This window comes from Elephas maximus, chromosome 1 (genome assembly GCF_024166365.1).
Source record: "Elephas maximus indicus isolate mEleMax1 chromosome 1, mEleMax1 primary haplotype, whole genome shotgun sequence".
Taxonomy (NCBI): domain Eukaryota; kingdom Metazoa; phylum Chordata; class Mammalia; order Proboscidea; family Elephantidae; genus Elephas; species Elephas maximus.
The window spans coordinates 212,378,915-212,400,970 of record NC_064819.1 but is presented as its reverse complement, the minus strand read 5'-3'; positions in this window follow the sequence as shown (position 1 = coordinate 212,400,970).

Here is a 22,056-nt window from a genome sequence, read left to right as displayed (position 1 = left end):
GTGAATGAAGTCTTCATATGCCATGTGCAGTGTGTATGATTCAGTCCCTTCTCAGAACAGAAAAATAAGTGATTTTAGGGTATAAAAATTACCCCTTAACTTACACAAATGAGAAGACAATGAGAAAAAAGGTTCTAAACCATCAACTGGAGAAAATCTCCTTTCAGTGAGATTATGTAACAAAGCTTTTCCAAATGCTTAGATCAGTTGAACCTAATCAGCGGCTTTGCTCGGGTCATATTTGTTTTTAGGTTGAATTGTATAATTTTTTTTCCGTTTTAGTGTTTTATAAAGCTTTTTTTGACAGGCGTTATTTTATGTAATTTTTATTGTAAATCTGTGAGATAGATAAGACAGGTATGACTGTAGTGATATTTGCTTTTGTCCGGGTAAAACCTCTTTTAATCAAATTATGTTTATGTAAATAACGTTTGAGGAGCCCTGGTTGCACAGTGGTTAAAGCGCTGGGCTGCTAATCAGAAGGTCAGCAGTTTGAACCCACCAGTCACTCCAAGGGAAAAGGATGTGGCAGCCAGCTTCCTTAAAGATTACCGCCTTGGAAACACTATGGGGCAGTTCTACTCAGTCCTACAGGGTCCTATGAATACGAATCAACTCGATGGCTGTGAGTTTTCGAGATAAAGCTTAAAACTAACTTTTTTCCCTGCTTGACATTCATTCGTTGGTCACTGCACTCAAATAGGATGGGTTAAAAGAAAGTTCTGGAAACACAATCATTTTATTTTTGTATTTTTGGTTATTTGTTGCTTTGATGTTGCTCCTTTTGTGTTTACAACCCTTGACTTGCCAACTGCAATGTATGAAATGTGACTATCACTCAGTAGGTGGCGCTAGTGAGACACACAATATTGAATTGTCAAATTCCATTGTCAGAAAAAATAAGGATGTTAGGGTTAATAACAAAGATAGTACTGTTTCTCATTGCAGAGTGCTGATGCCATATCAAGGGGTTGTATAGATTTATTCAATCCCTCTTTTATACTGATTTTAAAGATAATGTTTCTTCTTTCTAGTCTATAACATTTGAAAAATAAAATATCTTCGTCTGTTGAAAACTAAGCCTACTCGTTTACTTAAATGGAAGGCCTTGCAGTCATATGCTGCAAGAGGGGGAACCTAGATCACATTAAGGTGATTCTATTAAACGTGAAATATGAATTCAAATGAGATTCTTGGGAGCTACATACTTCCAGTCAATTATAACCCTGCTTATCTTTGAGAGATACCTAGCAGGCTGTTTACCAGTTTTGCATTCAGGCCAAGTGTTCTGAGTTGCAAACTTTCTTATTTTTTTTTTCTTTTTTTGCTCAACTGAAGTTTTAGAATGAAAACTGGATGCACGGTGGCATTTAAATGGACTTTTCAAAATAAGAAAATGCTATTTAGTTAGAACGTACTGAAACACTTCCTTACCTCACTAATTTAAGATACCTTACCAAGATTTACCAAGATACCAAAATAACATTCCCTCATGTGGTAAGAAGTGCCTTGGTTGTTCCTGAGAGAGTTATTTGAGAGAGATCTCAAAAAAAAAAAAAAAAAAAAGTGCATTTTAAAGGGCGATTCAGAGAATTTGACTAAGGAAAGTGTATTTTTCTGAAGTCACATTTCTAAACGGATTACACTGGCTTTGACATTTCTAGTGTCCTAAATTTTTCTCTGCTCAACAAATTTTTCTGTTCAATTTTTTCCAAAAAAAAAAATCTCATTCCAATTACATGTTTTAATTTGTATACAATGACATATTTCACATTTTTATAAGCCTGTCTGAAACTTATTGTTGTTGTTAGGTACCACCAAGTCATTTCGAACTCATAGTGACCCTATGCACAACAGTACGGAACATTGCCCAGTCCTGCGCCATTCTCACAATTTTCGCTATGTTTGAGCCCATTGTTGCAGGAGCTGTGTTAATTCATCTCATTGAGGGGCTTCTTCTTTTTCACTGACCCTCTACTTTACCAAGCATGATATCCTTCTCCAGGGACTGGTCCCTCCTGATAACATGTCCAAAGTATGTGAGATAAGTCTCTCCATAATCACTTCTAAGGAGGATTCTAGCTGTATTTCTTCCAAGATAGACTTGTTTGTTTTACTGGCAGTCCATGGTACATTCAATATTCTTTGCCAACAGCATAATTCAAAGGCATCAGTTCTGCTTTGGTCTTCCTTATTCATTGCCTAGCTTTTCTTTGCATATGAGGTGATTGAAAATATCATGGCTTGGGTCAGGGGCACCTTAGTCCTCAAAGTGACATCTTTGTTTTGGAAAGCTTTAAAGAGATCTTTTGCAGCAGATTTCCCCAATGCAATGCATTGTTTGATTTCTTGACTGCTAATTCCATGGGTGCTGATTGTGGACTTAAATAAAATGAAATCCTCGATGAATTCAATCTTTTCTCCCTTTAACATGATATTGCTTATTGGTCCAGTTGTGGGAATTTTTGTTTTCTTTATGTTGAGTTGCAATCCATATTGAAGGCTGTAGTCTTTGATCTTCGTCAATAAGTACTTCATGTCCTCTTCCCTTTCAGCAAGCAAAATTGTGTCATTTACATATTACGGGTTTTTAATGAGTCTTCCTCTGATCCTGATGCCACATTCTTTTCATATAGCCCAACTTCTCGGATTATTTGCTCAGCATAAAGATTGAATAAGTATCGTGAAACGATACAACCCTGACACACACCTTTTCTGATTTTAAACCACGCAGTATTCCCTTGTTCTGTTCAAATGACTGCCTCTTGGTCTACATACAGCTTCCGCATGAGCACAGTTAAGTGTTCTGGAATTTCCATTCTTCATGATGTTATTCATAATTTGTTATACTCCACACAGTTAAATGCATCTGCATAGCCAATAAAACACAGGTAAACATCTTTCTGGTATTCCCTGCCTTCAACCAAGATTCATCTGACATCAACAACGATATTCCTCTTTCCATGTCCTCTTCTGAATCTGGCTCGAACTTCTGGCAGTTCCCTGTAGATGTACTGCTGCAACCATTTTTGAGTTATCTTCAGCAAAACTTTACTTGTGTGTGATATTATGACAGTGTTTGATAATTTTCACATTCTGTTTTATCACTTTTTTTTGGAATGGGAACAAATATGAATTTCTCCCAGTCGGTTGGCTAGGTAGCTGTTCTCCAAATTTCTTGGCATAGATAAGCCATCACCTGCAGTGCTGCACCCATTTGTGGAAACATCTCAATTAGTACTCTGTCAATTCCTGAAAACTTGTTTTTTGCCAATGCCTTCAGTGCAGCTTGAAATTCTTCTTTCAATACCATCGGTTCCTGATAGTTGCTACCTCCTGAAATGGTTGAACGTTGACTAGATCTTTTTGTTGCAGTGACTCTCTGTATTCTTTCCATCTTCTTTTGATGCTTTCTGCATCATTCAAGATTTTGGCCATAGAATCCTTCAAAATTCCAACTCGAGGCTTCGATATTTTCTCCAATTCTTTCAACTTGAGAAATGCCAGATGTGTTCTTTCCTTTTGGTTTTCTAACTCCAGGTCATTGAATATTTGTTTATAATACCTTACTTTGTCTTCTCGAGCTGCCCTTTGAAATCTTCTATTCAGTTCTTTTACCTCATCATTTCTTCAGTTTGCTTTAACTACGCTATGATCAAGAGGAAGTTTAAGAATCTCTTCTGACATCCATTTTGGTCTTTTCTTTCTTTCTTTCCTGTCTTTTAAATGACCTTTTGCTTTCTTCATGAATGATGTCCTTGATGTCATCCCACAACTCATCTGGTCTTTGGCTGTTAGTGTTCCACATGACTAGTGTATTCTTGAGATGGTCTCTAAATTCAGGTGGTGTATACTCAAGGTCATATTTTGGTTCTCGTAGACTTGTTTTAATTTTTTTTCTGCTTCAACTTGAACTTGCATTTGAGCAATTGCTGGTCTGTTCCATAGTCAGCCCCTAGCCTTGTTCTGACTGATGATATTGAGTTTCTCCATTGTCTCTTTCCATAGATGTCGATTTGATTCCTGGGTATTTCATCCGGCAAGGTCCATGTGTATAGCAGCCATTTATGTTGTTGAGAAAAGGTATTTGCAATGAATAAGTTGTTGGTATTGCAAAATTCTATCATGCCATCTCCAGCATGGTTCGAAACTAGTGGGTGGATAAAACTATTTCAAAGGCATTTCCTCTAATATGACTAAGGTTAAGATAATAATACATAAGTGACAGTCTAGTAAATTACAAATAACATTAGTAATTGGAAAACTAATAGAAATCACATTATTACATAACCAAAGTAAATTCTTATTAAAAAAAATTACATTTTGTTTGGCTTTTATTTCAACAAATAAAAAAATATGACTGTTGTATTCATTTCCCTTTCCCAACAGAAATAACCTCTTCTCAGATACAAGATTTTGTTGTGTACGTGGATACCAACCAAAGACCATGAGCTATTCTCTCAAAACAGTTGTACAGGGTACAACTGTTTTGATAGAATAGCTACAGATCTTCTATAATCTCACAGGATTAAGTTGAAATGGGTTTCCAAAGGCAACTCATTGACTTCCCAGGAGATTTTCTGGGAAAAATATATTTCCTATCCTCACAAGTTGCATAATGGAGCACCTATTCCAATCTATCCATGTGGCCAAAGCTGTAAAGGAGACTAATGTAAATTACATCCCCATTTAGAAACTTCCATGATTTAGGGGATCCATAGATTTTCTATAAATGGACTCAGCAGTAAACATGCCAGGCTAAGGAGCCTGGGCAGCTGCTGCTGCTTCTTTGCCTCCTCCTCTTTATTCCCTCTTTTTCCTTTCGTTCTCCTCTTCTTCCTCTTCTTGTTCATAACAGTTTTATTGAGGTTAATCCATATACCATAGCATTCACCCATTTAAAGTATACAATTAAATGGTTTTTGGTAAATTCACAGAGTTTTGCAACTACCACACAATTAATTTTATAATGTTTAGTCACACCCACAAGAAATCCCTGGTACCTATTATCAGTCACTCCCAAGTCTCCCTAACTACTCCAGTCCTAGGCAACCAGTAATCTACTTTCTGTAGTCTGTACATTTCACATAAATGGAGTTCTACAGCATGTGGCCTTTTATGTCTGGCTTGTTTTACTTAACATAACGCTTTCAAGTTCATCCATATTATACCATGTATCAGAACTTCATTTTTTGATGCCAAATAATGTTTTATTGTAAGGTTATACCATATTAATCCACTTATCAGTTGAGGGACACTTGGGTTGTTTCCTCCTTTTGCCTATTATGCAAAATGCTGCAATTATTTGTGTTCAGATTTTTGTGTAGACATGCGTTTTTGCTTCTTTTTGGTAAAAACTTAGGAATGAGATTTCTGGATAAAATGATAAATCTATGTTTAATTTTTTGAGGAACTTTCAGGCTGTGTTCAAAGGTACTGTACCATTTTACACTTCCACCAGCATTGTGTAAGGGTTGAATTTCTCTTTGTCAACATCTGTTTTTGTCCACCTTTTTGATTATAGTCATCCTAGTACTTATGACCCCCACTCATCTGTTTGTTGTACTGTGGGGGCTTCCTGAAAGTAAAGAGGACTTAAAGTACTTACTAATGAAGACCAAAGACCACCGCCTTCAGTATGGATTACACTTCAACATAAAGAAAACATACATCTCCACAACTGAACCAGTAAGCAACATCATGGTAAATGGAGAAAAGTTGAAGTTGTCAAGGATTTCATTTTACTTGGGTCCATAATTAACACCCACGGAATTTGCAGTCAAGAAATCAAACAAATCTTCTGCAAAAGACCTCTTTAAAGTGTTAAAAAGCAAAGATGTCACCTTGAAGACTAAGCTGCACCTGACCCAAGCCATGGTATTTTCAATCACCTCACATGCATGAGAAAGCTGGACAATGAATAAGGAAGACTGAAGAATTGACGTCTTTGAATCATGGTGTTGGTGAAGAATATTGAAAATACCATGGGCTGCCAGAAAAATGAACAAATTTGTCTTGGAAGAAATACAGCCAGAATGCTCCTTAGAAGCAAGGGTGGCAAGACTGTATCTCATGTACTTTGGACATGTTATCAGGAGGAATCAGCCCCTGAAGAAGAGAAAGACCCTCAATGACACAGTGGCTTTAACAATGGGCTGAAGCATAATGATTGCGAGGATGGTGCAGGACTGGGCAGTGTTTTGTTCTATTGTACGTAAGGTTGCTATGAGCCAGAACTGACACGATGGCACCTAACAACAACAAAGTACAAGTGAAGTGATATCTCATGGCAATTTTGATTTGCATTTTCCAGGTGGCTAATGATATTAAACAACATTTCACTTGCTAATTGGTCATTTGTATATCTTTTTTGGAGAAGTGTCTGTTCACATCCTTAACCCATTTTTTAAATGTGGATATTTGTATTTTTATTATTACCTTCTGTATCAGACAACTCCCTTATCAGATGTATGATTTGCAAACCCAGTTTTGTGGATTATCTTCTCACTTTTTGATGGTGTCCTGTAAAGTACAAAAGTGATGCCTCCTTTTTCGTTTCTAATGTTAGTAATTTGAGTCTTCTCAACTGATTTTCTTCATCTGTTTAGCTAAAGCTTTGTTAGTTTTGTTTATCTCTTTAAAGAACCAAGTTTTAGTTTTATTAATTTTTGCAATTGCTTTTCTAAACCCCACAAAACCCCAAACCCATTGCCATCGAGTCAATCCTGACTCAATTTCTGCTTTAGTCCATATTACTTCATTCTGTCTGCTTGATTTAGGATTAATTTGCTCTTCTCTTTTTCATTGTCTTAAGGAGAATGTTAGGATATCGTATTGAGATCTTTCTTCTCCAACACAGGTGCTTAGAGCTAAAAATTTCCCTCTCCTCTCCCTCCTTTTCTAAGCCAGTGATTTAGCTGCATCCCCTAAGTTTTGGTACATTGCATCTTTATTTTCATAAATAATCTCAAAATACTGTGATTTCTTTTTTGACACATTGGTTATTTAGGAGTATGTTGTTCATTTCTACATTATTTGATTTCCCCAAATTTATTTTTGTTTTTGATTTCTAATCTTATTCCACTGTGGTTGGAGAACATGTTGTATATGATTTCAATAAATTTAAATTTATTCAGGCTCGTTTTATAGTCTAACATATTGTCTAGTCTATCCTGGAGAGTGTTGTATATGCACTTAAAAATTATATGTTTTCTGCTGTTGTTGGGTGGATTATTCTATACAGGTCTATTAGGTCTGATTGGTTTATAGTTTAAGTCTTCCGGTTCTTTGGTGCTTTTCCGCCTAGTTATTCTATTCATTATTGAAGGTGGGGTATTAAAGCCTCCAATTATTATTGCTGAATTGCCTAATTCTCCCTTCAGTTCTGTCAGTTTTTACATTATGTGTTTTGGTGTTCTGTTATTAAGTGCATGCCTTAGTTTCCTAACTGCTATAAGAGAAAGTTTGATTCTGCCGGGTGCTCCTTGGAAACTCTATGGGGCAGTTCTACTCTGTCCTATAGGGTCGCTATAAGTCGGAATCGACTCGACGGAACTGGTTTTTTTTTTTAATAACAGAAATACCACAAATTGGTGACTTCAAAGAACAGAAATTTATTTTCTCAAGTTTAGGAGGCTAGAAGTCCGGGCAACTGCTAAAAGAGAAGGCTCTCTCTCTGTGTGCTCTCTGGGGGAAGATCCTTGTCTGTGCTTCAATAGCTCCTGGCATTCCCCAGTTTCTTGGTAATCTTTACGTGTGCTTCTCTCTTCCCCAGTTTGTGCTCACTTGTGTCTGTGTCTAAATTGCTCTTTTTATATCTCAGATGATTAGGTTTAAGACACAACCTACACTGATATGGGCTCAATAACATGCTAAAGAGAAAACCCCATTCAAAACTGAATTACAACCATAGGTATGTTGCTCTTTTTATTAGGTGCCCTCGAGTCGGTTCCAACTCATAACAACGCTATGTGCAGTCGAATGAAACACTGCCTCATCCGCCATCATCCTCACAATTGTTGCTATGTTTGAGCTCATTGTTGTAGCCACTGTGTCAATCCATCTTGTTGAGGGTCTTTCTTTTTGTTCACCCACTACTTTTCAAAGCATGATGTCCTTCTCCTGATAACATGTCCAAAGTACATGAGATGAAGTCTCACCATCCTCTCTTTGAAGGAGTAATCTGGCTGTACTTCTTCAGAGATAGATTTGTTCATTCTTTTGGCAGTCGACGGTACATTCAATATTCCTCACCAGCACTAATTCAAATGCATCAATTCTTTGGTTTTCCTTTTTCACTGTTCAGCTTTCACATACTTATGAGGTGATTGAAAATACTGTGGCTTGGGTCAGGCACGCCTTAGTCTTCAAAGTGACATCTTTGCTTTTTAACACTTTAAAGAGGTCTTTTGCAGCAGATTTGCCCAATGCAATACATTACTTGATTTCTTGACTGCTGGTTTCATGAGTTTTAATTGTGGACCCAAGTAAAATGAAATCCTTGACAACTTCAATCTTTTCTCCATTTATTATGATGTTGCTTATTGGTCCTGTTGTGAGGATTTCTGTTTTCTTCATGTTGAGGTGTAATCCACACTGAAGGCTGTAAGTCCTTTCAGCAAGAAAGATTTTGTCATCTACATCTTGCAGGTTGTTAATGAGTTATCCTCCAATCCCGATGCCTCGTTCTTCTTCAAGTAGTTCAGCTCCTCAGATTATTTGCTCAGCATACAAATTGAGTAAATATGGTGAAAGGATACAACCCTGATGTACACCTTTCCTGATTTTAAACCATGCATTATCCCCTTGTTCTGTTTGAACAACTGCCTCTTGGTCTATGTTCAGGCTGTGCATGAACACAATTAAGCGTTCTGGAATTTCCATTCTTCACAATGTTATCCATAATTTTTTATGATCCACACAGTGGAATGCCTTTGCATAGTCAATAAAACACAGGTAAATATCTTATATTTTTATAACTATTAAATCTTGCTGGTGGATTGATCTTTTTATCTTTACAATGTACCCCTTTTTATCTCTAGCAACATTTTTTTGTTTTAAGGTTTACCTTGTCTGATATTAGTATAATCATTCTAAGCCTTCCTTACAGTTGTTGTTTATGTAATAATTCTTTTTCCGTCTTTTACTTTCAACCTATTTGTATCTTTGAATCTAAAACATGTCTTCTGCAGAGTTGAATCTTTTTTCCCCCAGTCTGAAAATCTGCCTTTTGATTGGATTGCATAGTCCATTCACATTTTATGTTATTATTTACACAGTTGGGCTTTTACCTTATAGTTTTCCTTCTGTTTTTATGTGTCTCATTCATTTTCTCCTCCTATTCCCCCATTACTGCTCTATTTTTATTTTTTATTGTGCTTTAGTTTAAAGTTTGCAGCTCTAGTTAATTTCTCAGTCAAAGATTTTTACATGTTGTTTTGTGACATTGACTGCAATTCTCACAATGTGACAGCACACTCCCCCTTTCCAGCTGGGGTTCTCCACGTCCATTGGTCCATTTCCTGTCCCTTCCTGCCTTGCCATCCTGCTTTTGGACAGGAGTTGCCCATCTGGTCTCGTACATTTGACTGAACTGAGAATCACTTTACTCACATTTTTTTTTTTTTTTTATATAGCACTGTCTAATCTTTGTCTGAAAAGTGGGCTTTGGGAATGACTTCAGTCCTTGGTTAGCAGAGCGTGCAGGGCCCATAGTTTCAGAGGTCCCCCCAGTCTCTCTCAAACCAGTAAGTCTTGTCTTTTTACATGAATTCAAATTCTGTTCTACTTGCATTGAGTGAATATTTTCTACTGCAACATTTTAATAATTTTTTAAATTTTTTACTGTATGTTTTGCATTTTTTTTTTAGCAGTTGTCCAGGGCTTACCACATACAACTTATCAACATATACTTCAGATTTATACTAACTTAATTTCAGTGAAATATAGAAACAATGCTCCTAAACAGCTGTATTCTTTCTTCCTTGTTTATGTTCTAATATTGTTATACGTATTAAATATGTACTACAAATCAACTACAACTACATTTTTTAACTTAATTTTATATCTTTTAATGAAGCTCAGAGAAGAGAGAAGAGCAAGCATATAAAGAAATGATATAAAGAAATGATAAATAGGAATGTTAAATAACAAACTCTATTAACGTATGCTAGCTCTTCTCTCTGAGCTTCATTAAAAGATATAAAATTAAGTAAAAAAGTAGTTGTGTTTAATACGTATAATACGTAAAAGTAGTTTAATACGTAATACGTTTAATACGTAAAAGTAGTTGTGTTTAATACGTATAACAATATTAGAACATAAACAAGGAAGAAAGACCAGAGCTATTTAGGAGCAATGCTTTGAAACCCTGGTGGCCATTGTGGTTAAGAACTATGGCTGTTAACCAAAAGGTCAGCAGTTCGAATTCACCGGGCACTCCTTGGAAGCCATATCGGGCAATTTTACTCTGTCCTATATGGTCGCTATGAGTCAGAATCGACTCGATGGCAATGGATATGATACTTATTTCTTATCCTCTTCATTTGTTCTTGTAGATTTGAGTTACTATCTAGTATCACTTCCTTACTCCCATACAGCCCTTCCTCCATCTGACAACTTTGTGCTGTCATTGTCAAATATTATTCCATTTCTATATGTTTTAGGCAAACAGTACAAATATTTGCATAATGCTTTATACAATTGCTTTTTAACTTAGTTAAGAGATGAAAGGAGAGGAAATATGCATTTATAATGTCTTTTATAATGACATAGGAGGCCTGGTGGTACAGTGGTAAAAGCACTTAGCTGCTACCTGAAATGTTGGTGATTCAAACCCACCAGCCATTCTGTGGGCAAAAAATATGGCAGTCTGCTTCTGTAAAGATTTACAGTCTTGGAAACCCTATGGGGCAGCTCTATTCTGTCCTATAGGGTCTCTACATGTTGAAATTGACACATTGGCAGTGGGTTTGGGTTTGGTTTATGATGACATAATTAGCTTTACTTTTGATCTTTGTTTTTTCTTGTATGCTTGTATTATTGTCTGGGGTCACTCATGTTAGCCTGAAGACTTCCTTTGGTATTTCTTGTAAGGTGGTCTGCTAGCAACAAATTCTCTCAGTATTTGTTTATCTGGGGATTTCTTCATTTTGCCTTAATTTTTGTAGGATCATTTTGGCAGACATAAGATTCTTGGTTGGCACAAGTTTCTTTCAGCACTTTGAATATGTTATCTCATTGGAGAAATATGCACTTTGTTTCTGATGAGAAATTCCCTGTTAATCTTACTGGTGCTTTCTTTTAGATGACCGGTTGTTTTTCTTGTTTGTTTTAAATTTCTTTTTTTAATCTTTGTCTTTAAACATTTTTACTATGATATGTCTGATTATAGGTCTTTTTGTATTTATTCTACCTGGAATTCATTGAGCTGTTGGATGTGTAGATTGTTTTTCATCATATCTTGGAAAATTTCAGCTAGTATTTCCTTGAATATTTTTTCATGGTCCTTGCTCTCTTACTGGAAACCCTGGTGGCATAGTGGTTAAGTGCTACAGCTGCTAACCAAAGGGCTGGCAATTCGAATCTGCCAGGCACTCCTTGGAAACTCTGTGGGGCAGTTCTACTCTGTCCTATAGGGTCGCTATGAGTTGGAATTGACTCGACGGTACTGGGTTTGGATTAAGCTCTCTTACTTGTACTTCCATTACACATTGTTGACACATTTCATACAGTTCCACTTTCTCTGAGGTTATGTTCGTTTTTTTTTCATTCTATTTTTCCTCTTTGTTCCTCAGATGACATATTCTCTATCAATTTATAATCAAGTTCACAGTTTCTTTCTTCTGCTGGTTCAAATCTGCTATTAACTCTCTATGGAATTTTTCATTTCAATTATTGTACTTTTCAACCGCACAATTTCCATTTGGTTCTTCTTTCTTTAAAAAAAAAAAAATTAATCTCTTTACTGATATCTTTTATTTGGTGAAACGTTGCCACCATACCTTTCTTTAAGTTTTGAAGTTAGGTTTCTTTTAGTCTTTTGAATGTATTTATAACAACTTCTTTGAAGCTTTTGTTTACTGAGTCCAACATCTGGATCCTCTCAAAGGCAGTTTCAGTTGTCTGCTTTTTGCCCTATATATAGGCCATTCTTTCCTATGTCTTTACATGTCCCATAACTAATTTTTTAAAAATGGGCAATTTAGGTAACATAGCAATACTGTATATTAATAACCCCCACCCCCCCAAACTTGTTGCTGTTGTCTGCATGTTTATTTGTTTAGTGACTATATTGGACTATTTTAATAAAGTCTATTTCTCTCACAATGTGTAGATATTGGTATTTCTCCTCAAAGTGTATAACCTTGTGTATTTGAATAGCCATCCTGAATGACGGTGATTTTAGCAGGGCTCTCTGACTCTCTCATTCCCTGATCTCTCCGTTAAGCTTTCTATGTCTGTGGGTATCACATCTAGCTGTTATTGAACAAACAAACAAAAAACAAACAACAAAAAAAAAGCTTTGCCATCAAGTTGATTCCGATTCATAGCAACTCCATAGGACAGAGCAGAACTTCCCCATAGGGTTTCCAAGGAGCAGCTGCTGAATTCTAACTGCCAACCTTTTGGTTAGCAGTTTAGCTCTTACTATCCAGCTATTAGCCTCCACTAATTAATGGCTGATTGTTCCAGTTTTTTAAATAGTGCCTTGGGACACAAATTACTACACAGAGTCATCCAATTAAATTCAATCCCCTTTGCAGGGTAGTCTGTAAGGCTAGTCTTTGAAATTTGTTCCAACCTCAGAAGGAATATTCTTAGCTATCTCTTTCTCTGGTTCTGTCTGGTCGACTTCTAGCCGATTTATGATTTAGCTTGTTTCTCTCATGTAGCTGTCAGCCTCTCCTCAAGTGCTTGCCACCATAATCTCCATTGTATTTGAGAGTGCCTTTCAATTTGAACTTTCCCAAACTCTGTTTCAAATAAAGTCAGTTTCCTTGGGGAGAACTTTGTGACTTTCTCTGTTTACAGCTTGCCTCCTTTCTGGGTTTGGGGAGGGGGGGAACAACTCTGTGTCACTGTTCTGGATCTAGAGGCAGGGTCATTTTTTTCTCTGAGTGACACCCATACTACACAATCAGAGCAATGAACAGGGGCAATGGACTCTGGTGTCATTGTCCTGTCTCTTCCAGCATGGAACCTCCCTACTACAGATTACCTTGGATGAGAGTGATCAGGGTCCCAGTATTCTTGGTCTGCCTTACTAGTGAGAGCTGGGTGGAAAAAGATAGCCCCAAACCTCTCATCTGCTTTTGGCTGGAATAGAGCATACAGCTGTGGAGAATGAAAAATACTGACAGCCTGCCTCTTGCCCATAGCTCTTGCCTGGGAGATGGGAGGAGAGAGAGTCCTGTATTCTTGGCTGCATCTACCTGGAAAGAAGCTTTTGTTATACTAAGATGGAGGTGTGAGGGAGAGAGGGCTTGTGTCAAGTCTCAAATGTGACAGACTTTTAGTGAAATTTAGTAGCTATTATAATTGTTTCTTCATTTGCTCTACTAACTTAGGAAAATTTCTAGAGACTTAAAAAAAATTTTTTTTTTTTTAAATAATTTTCTCCAGTTATAGTTGTTTCATTGGGGAGAATGTCTGCAGAGCTCCTCGTGATGCCGTTCTGGAAGTTGTCTTCTCCACCTGTACTGCTTCTGCTTTAATTTGTTACAGTATATGTAAAAGCCCTGCTTGACTTCAAGTACAAGCTCCTTCGCACCATTTTATTAAGGCATGTTGTCTTAATGTTTGTTCCATTTGATAAAGATCATTTAGTTGAAGCTGTTTTATCAGACAGATACTTTCCATCATTTGCCTTCTTCCCAGGACTCTATAACCTTGAGATATTATATTCTTCCAATAAGGTCTTTTTCCTCCAAATGCCTCTGCATTAAACACAAACTCTGCTTTCTTAATTTGGCTGCCTGGTCTTATTTCTCCTAAAGATCTCTTTAATCTGATAGTCCAATGTTGTTTCATCTACCATATATGTTGTATCCATTATGTGCTAATTGCCTGGGTGCAATTGGAAAGCTTATTTTGCACACAAAAATGTTGTATTTCCCAAGATAAAGTCATGGGGGTAGTTGTTTGGTGCCCTGTGGAGTCGATTTCTGACTCATAGTAATTCCGTGTGACAGAATAGAACTACTGCATAAGGCTTTCTTGTCTGTAATCTATACAGAAGCATATCACATCTTTCTCCCAGAGTAAATGGGTGGGTTTGAACCACCAACTTTTTGTTAGCACCCAAGTGATTAAATGTTGTACCACCAGGGCGTCTCATGTAGTAGTTACTCCTAATTATAACTTTATCTATCTGTGCCAGAGGGCCTCCTACAGACTGTCTGGATTACAGGTGTTGTGGTCTGTAGTACATGAACCCACTTGTGATCCCAGTGTATCTGTCTGCTTCAATTATCTCCATGCTCTTTTCTTTAAGAAAAGCTAGGCAAGAAGTTGTTCTGACACGTAACATTTATGGTTTGCTGGACAAGTGGCAGACAACTTTCTACCATTATAGCCTGGTATTTTTCTTAACCCCCACATGTCTGTCAGTTTGTCGTACTGTGGTAACTTGTGTGTTGCTGTGATTTTGGAAGATATGCCACCAATATTTCAAATACCAGCAGGGTCACCCTGGTGCACAGGTTTCAGAGGAGCTTTCAGATTAAGACAGATTAGAAAGAAGGATTTAACAATCTACTTTTGAAAAAATTGGCCAGTGAAAACCTTATGAATAGCAGTGGAACATTGTCTTGTATAGTGCCAGAAGATGTGCCCCTCACATTGGAAGGCACTCAAAATGTGACTGGGGAAGAGCTGCCTCCTCAAAGTAGAGTGGAGCTTAATGACATGGACGCAGTCAAGCTTTTGAGACCTTCATTTGCTGATGTTACCTTGAAATGAGGAGAAACAGCTGTAAGCATCCATTAATAATCGGTACATGGAATGTACAAAGTATGAATCTAAGAGAATTGTAAGTCATCAAAAAGGAAATGGACCTCACGGACATCGATATCCTAGGCATTAATGAGCTGAAATGGGCTGGTGTTGGCCATTTTGAATTAGACAATCAATCACGTGGTCTACTCTGCCAGGAATGACAAATTGAAGAATGATAACATCACATTCATCATAAAAAAGAACATTTCAAGATCAATCCTGAAGTACAATGCTGTCAGTGATAGGATATTATCCACAGACCTCCAAGGAAGACCAGTTATTACAACTATTATTCAAATTTATGCACCAACTACTAATGTCAAAGATAAGGAAATTGAAGATTTTTACCAACTTCTGGAGTCTGAAATTGATCATACATGCAATCAAGATGAACTGATAATTACTGATGATTGGAATGTGAAAGTTAGAAACAAAGAAGAAGGATTAGTAGTTGGAAATATGGCCTTGGTGCTAGAAACGATTTTGGAGATTGCATGACAGAGTTTTGCATAGATTAACAACTTATTCATTGCGTACGTTTTTCAACAACATAAACTGTGACTACGCAAGTGGAGTTCACCAGATAGAACATAAGAATGCATCTGTGGAAAGAGACGATGGAGAAGCTCAATTTCGTCAGTCAGAACAAGGCCAGGGGCTGACTGTGGAACAGACCAACAATTGTTCATATGCAAGTTCAAGATGAAGCTGAAGAAAATTAAAACAAGTCCACAAGAGAAAAAGTACGACCTTCAGAATATACCACCTGAATTTAGAGACCATCTCAAGAATGGATTTGAGGGGTTGAACCCTAATGACCAAAGACCAGATGAGTTGTGAATGACATTAAGGACATTATACATAAAGAAATCAAAAGGTCACTAAAAAGACAGGAAAGAAAGAAAAGACCAAAAGGAATATCAGAAAAGATTCTGGAACTTGCTCTTGAACATAGGGTAGCTAAAGCGAACTGAAGAAAAGACGAAGTAACAGAGCTGAACAGATGATTTCAAAGGGCTGCTCGAGAAGACAAAGTAAAGTATTGCAATGAAATATGCAATGGCTTGGAGTTAGAAAACCAAAAGGGAAGAATACTTTTGGTATTTTTCAAGCTGAAAGGCCTGAAGAAAAAATTCAAGTCTCAAGTTGCAATTGTGAAGGATTCTATGAGCAAAATATTAAATGATGCAGAGAGTATTGAAAGAAGATGAAAGGAATTCACAGAGTCACCATAACAGAAAGAATTGGTTGACCATTTCAGGAAGTAGCATATGATCAAGAAAGGATAATATTGAAGGAAGAAGTCCAAGCTGCACTGAAGGCGTTGGCAAGAAACAAGGCTCCAGGAATTGGTGGAATACAACTGAGATGTTTCAGCAAATGGATGCAGCTCTGGAGGTGCTTGCTTGTCTACGTCAAGGAATTTGGAAGAGAGTTTCCTAACCAACTGACTGAAAGAGATCCGTATTTGTGACCATTCCAAAGAAAAGCTATCCAACAGAATGTGGAAATTATCAAACAATATCATTAATATCACACACAAGCAAAATTTTACTGAAGATCATTCAAATACAGTTGCAGCAGTACATTGGCAGGGAACTGCCAGAAGTTCAAGCCAGGTTCAAAAGAGGATATGGAACAAGGAAAAGCATTGCTGATGTCAGATGGATCTTGGCTGAAAGCACAGAGTATCGGAAAGTTGTTTACCTGTGTTTTAGTGATTATGCAAGTACATTAGATTGTGTGGATCACGACAAATTATGTATAACATTATGAAGAAGGGAATTCCAGAACACTTAATTGTGCTCATGTGGAAGCTGTGCATAGACCAAGAGGCAGTCCTTTGAACACAAAAAGGAGATACTGCATGGTTTAAAGTCAGAAAAGTTGTCCATCAGGGTTGTATACTTTCACCGTACTTATTCAGTTTGTATGCTAAGCAAATAACCTGAAAAGCTAGACTATATGAAGAACATGACATCAGGATTGGAGGAAGGCAATTAACAACTTGCATTATGCAGATGACATAGCCTTGCTTGCTGAAAGTGAAAAGGACTGGAAGCAGTTACTGATGAAGATCTAAGACTGCAGCCTTTAGTATGGGTTGTACCTCAAGATAAAGTACATACAAATCCTCACAACTGGACCAGTAAGCAATGTCATGATAAATGAAGAAAAGACTGAAGTTGTCAAGGACTTCATTTTACTTGGATTCACAGTCAATGACCTTGGAAACAGTAGTCATGAAATCAAACGATGTATTGCATTGGGCAGATTTGCTTTAAAAGACCTCTTTAACGTGTTCAAAATTAAAGATTTCACTTTGATGACTATGGTGTGCCTGACCCCAAGCCATGATATTTTCAATAGCCTTATATGCATGTGAAAGCTGGACAATGAATACGGAAGACCGAAGAAGAATCTGTGCCTTTGAATTATGGTGTGGGTGAAGAGTATTGAATACACGACTGACTGCCTGAAGAAGGAACAAATCTGTTTTGAAAGAAGTACAATCAGAATGCTTCTTAGAAGCAAAGATGGCGAGGCTTCATCTCATGTACTTTGGGCATGCTATTGGGGGGACCAGTCCCTGGAGAAGGACATCATGCCTGGTAGAGGGTCAGTGAAAAAGAAGAAGACCCTCAAGGAGATGGATTTACACAGTGGCTGCAACAATGTGCTCAAGCCTAGCAATGATTGTGACGATGTTGCAGGACCGGGCAGTGTTTTGTGCTGTTGTGCATAGGGTCACTATGAGTCAGACTGACTGGATGGCACCTAACAACAAACAACCATAACATTTTTCTTAACAGTCCATCATCAAAATTTATAGTTACACTAAGCCCTTCAGCTCCATTATTGAACAGAGTTTTTAAAGGTTGATCTTAGATTCCCATGGATGTTGTCCCAACAAGGGTTCCTGATAGTAAATGTAAGCTGTAAAATGGTAGCCAAAAAGATAACCACATTAGTGTTGTTCCATTTGATCAGCATGGGTCCCTCTGTGGTTATATTAAAAAAAAAAAAAAAAAAAGAAAGAAATAAGTCACCTCGGTAGCACTGTTGCACTGGCCTGCTGCCTGGTCAACATTTTGTTGCAGTAATGGCAGAAACAGAGAAAATTTTTCTCTTGCTAGAAGCACCTCATAAAGTGCTAAATTTACATTTACTTTTACCTTTAAAATAATCCATTCATTAGTTCCTTTACCTTTAGTAATTATTTCACTTCTTTTCATTGATTTTGTGATTTATTTTACCCAAATATTCCCTTCCCATGTAAGCGTAATAGTTTGGCAACTGAACGGAATATCAATCTTTCTACTGTCCTCTGCCACATCCATTTCCAATCATATGGGATGGCAAATCTATATGCCTTTCCCTTGCTTTTCTTGCTCTGATGCACTGGAAAAAGCCACTAGTACAACGTTGAATAAAGGTGGTGAGAACCTTGCCTTATTTCTGATCTTAGGGGAAAAGCGTTTAGTCTTTTACCATTAAGTATGAAGCTTACCGTAGGTTTTTTGTTGATGCCTTTTGTAAAAATCATACTGAGAATAGGAAACATACTAAATAAATTTTATAGAAAATGGACAAAGTATACAAACAACAGTTATCAGACATTGGACAATAGGCACCATCTTGGCTGGAAATAGAAATCCTTCCCCTTACCTTTGTCTCAAATATACTTTGTGAGATTCATTTCTATTATTTTCTCAGTTTACCTTTTAGACTGTGATCTTTAATGTATTGAGAATCTAACACTGTATGTGGTTTTACCTAGGGACTCAGCTTTATTCTTCTTTGTAATATGAGCCATTTTTCCATATTTTCTATTGTTGTTGTTAGGTGCCTTCGAGTCAGTTCCAACTTGTAGCGACCCTATGTACAATAGAACTAAATGATGCCTGGTCCTGTGCCATCCTCATAATCCTTGTTGGCTTGAGCCCATTATTGCAGTCACTGTGTCAGTCCCTCTTGGTGAGGGTCTTCCTCTTTTCCCCTGACCCTCTACTTCACCAAGCATGATGTCCTTCTCTAGGAACTGGTCCCTCCTGATAACATGTCCAAAGTACTTGAGACAAAGTCTCACCATCCTCACTTACAAGGAGCCTTTTTTTTTTTTCTCTTCTATTCATTTTTTGGGCCATACTTTTTAATATTAGGTTTTGACATGTACGTGTAACTGTCATTATAGCATTGGCTGGAATATTCTTACTGTGTTAAATAGCAATGGTAATAGTGGATACTTTTGTTGTGTTCACAATCTTAAAGGAAATTCCTATAAAATTTTTCTGTAAATATAATATTTAACTTTTTCTTCAACATACTTTACATGATAGATCCATTGGGGCAGGTAAAGGATTATGAAATAGGTTTGCATTTCAAATTCTTTGCATACACTTACAATAACTAATACAGCAGTGACTTTGAGACAGCAAAAAATGATTATATTTAGTTTTGAACACTTTTTGTACTAGAAAAATGAAATATTTGATGTGCATTTTATAAACATTGAATGCCTTAGGATTCAAAATGTATCCTTTATTCATACGGAAACCTCATTTTTCCAGGAAATTTTATTCTCTGTGAATAATGTGATAGAATAGACTTTAAAGTCAAGTATAATTAGCTTCAAAATGCAGTTTTATTGAGGTCTTTATGAAATTAATCAGATTATATTACCTCTATGAGTGTTAATTATGTGATGTGTAAATTTTAAACTCAAATGTCTGCCTCACAGGATAGTCATAAACATTAAATGAAATCTGCCTCTAAGGAACCTAATATGGTGTCTGGCACATAGATTAAAAAAATAAAAAGTATGTCCCTTTGGTAGATGTTTATTTCTGATGTTTATTAATTCTATAAAAATGAGATAATATCCATTTACCTCTATTTAATTTGTGATGTGTCTAAATAATATACCCATAATTATGATACCTTTAATAGCATTTTAATACAGTATCATAAGCCTATCATTATTATAAGTCTATCATTATTAAAATATTTATAATATTCTTCACTATCATGAACCAAACCCTTTGAGTAAATACATGTGAATTCACTTGAAACAGGAAAAAATTCAATAATCTAGATGTCTTATTTCTACAATGCCAGGCGATTAGATATTTGTATAATTCTGTTTTTTGAGTTTTTCTCAACTAAGTGTTTAACATCATAAGGAAGAATATAAAAACTCATACAGCAAATTAGGCTTCACTATATTTTAACATAAAATATATTAAAATGGGACATTGCTATTATTGTTAGGTGCTGTCAAGTCGGTTCCAACTCATAGCAACCCTATGTATGACAGAAGAACACACTGCCCCGTCCTGCGCCATCCTCACAGTCGTAGCTATGTTTGAGCCTGTTGTTGCAGCCACTGTGTCAATCCATCTAGTGTAGGGCCTTTCTATTTTTCACTAACACTTTCCTTATCAACCTTGATGTCCTTCTCCAGGGATTGGTCCCTCCTTATAACATGCCCAAATTTCATGAGACGAAGTCTCACCATCCTTGCTTCCAAGGAGCATTCTTGCTGTACTTCTTCCAGGACAGGCTCGTTTGTTCTTCAGGCAGTCCATGGTATGTTCAATATTCTTAGCCAACACCATAATTCAAAGGCATCAATCCTTCTTTGGTCTTCCCTATTCATTGCTCAGCTTTCACAACCATATGAGGTGATTCAAAATACCATGGTTTGGGTCAGGCGCACCTTAGTCCTCAAAGTGACGTCTTTGCTTTTTAATACTTTAAAGAGGTCTTTTGCAGCAGATTTTACCAATGCAATACATTGATTGATTTCTTGACTGCTGCTTCCATGGACGTTGATTGTAGATCCAAGTAAAACGAAATCCTTGAAAACTTCGATACTTTCTCCCTTTATCATGATGTTGTTTATTGGTCCAGTTGTGAGGACGTTTGTTTTCTTTATGTTGAGGTGTAGTTCATACTGAAGGCTGTAGTCTTTGATCTTCATCAGTAAGTGCTTCATGTCCTCTTCACCTTTAGCAAGCAAGTTTGTGTCATGTGCATATTGCAAATTGCTAATGAATTTTTCTCTAATCCTGATGCCTCGTTCTTCTTCATATAGTCCAGCTTCTCAGATTATTTGCTCAGCATATAAAGTTTGGTGAAAGGATACAACCCTGATTTTAAACCACACAGTGCCCCCTTTTTCTGTTCGAATGACTGCCCCTTGGTCTATGTACAGTTTCCACATGAGTACAATTAAGTGGTCTGCAATGTTATCCATAATTTGTTATGATTTACACAGTTAAATGCCTTTGCATAATCAATAAAACATAGGTAGACATCTTTCTGGTATTCTCTGCTTTCAGGCAAGATCCATCTGACATCAGTAATGATATTCCTGGTGCCACATCATCTTATGAATCTGGCTTGAACTTCTGGCTGTTCCCAATCAATGTACTGTTGCAAGCATTTTTGAATTATCTTAGCAAAATTTTACTTGCATGTGATATTAATGATATTTTTCAGTAATTTATGGATTCTGTTGGCTCATGTTTCTTTGGAATAGGCACAGATATGGATCTCTTCCAGTCAGTTGACCAGGTAGCTGTCTTCCAAATTTCTGCTGAAAACTGTCCACCAGGGGTGACCCTGCTGGCATTTGAAAGAACAGTGGCATAGCTTCCAGCATCACAGCAACATACAAACCACCACAGTGTGACAAACTGACAGGCGAATGTTGGTAAATGGAATAGTTGTAGTTTTAAAGTTTGAATGACTTCATAATATAGAAAATTTCTTTCGTAGTTCTTTCAGTTTAAATAATCCATTAGATATTAAAAGAGAAATAACTTTAAAGATAAATCTGCTAGTGTCATTTCTCAATTTATATGTGATATTAGTTGCCTTGATTATCTCCCTTGGTTCACTAATCTTGATAGCAATTTCTGAAAAAAAAAAGCTTAAACTTTACAAATGGCTTGTTCATGTACACATTTTGCCAGCTGTGACCAGATCACTGTAGGTACTCATTAACGAATTTCCTTAATTTATCAAACAATTTTATCTTTTATTGACCAAGAT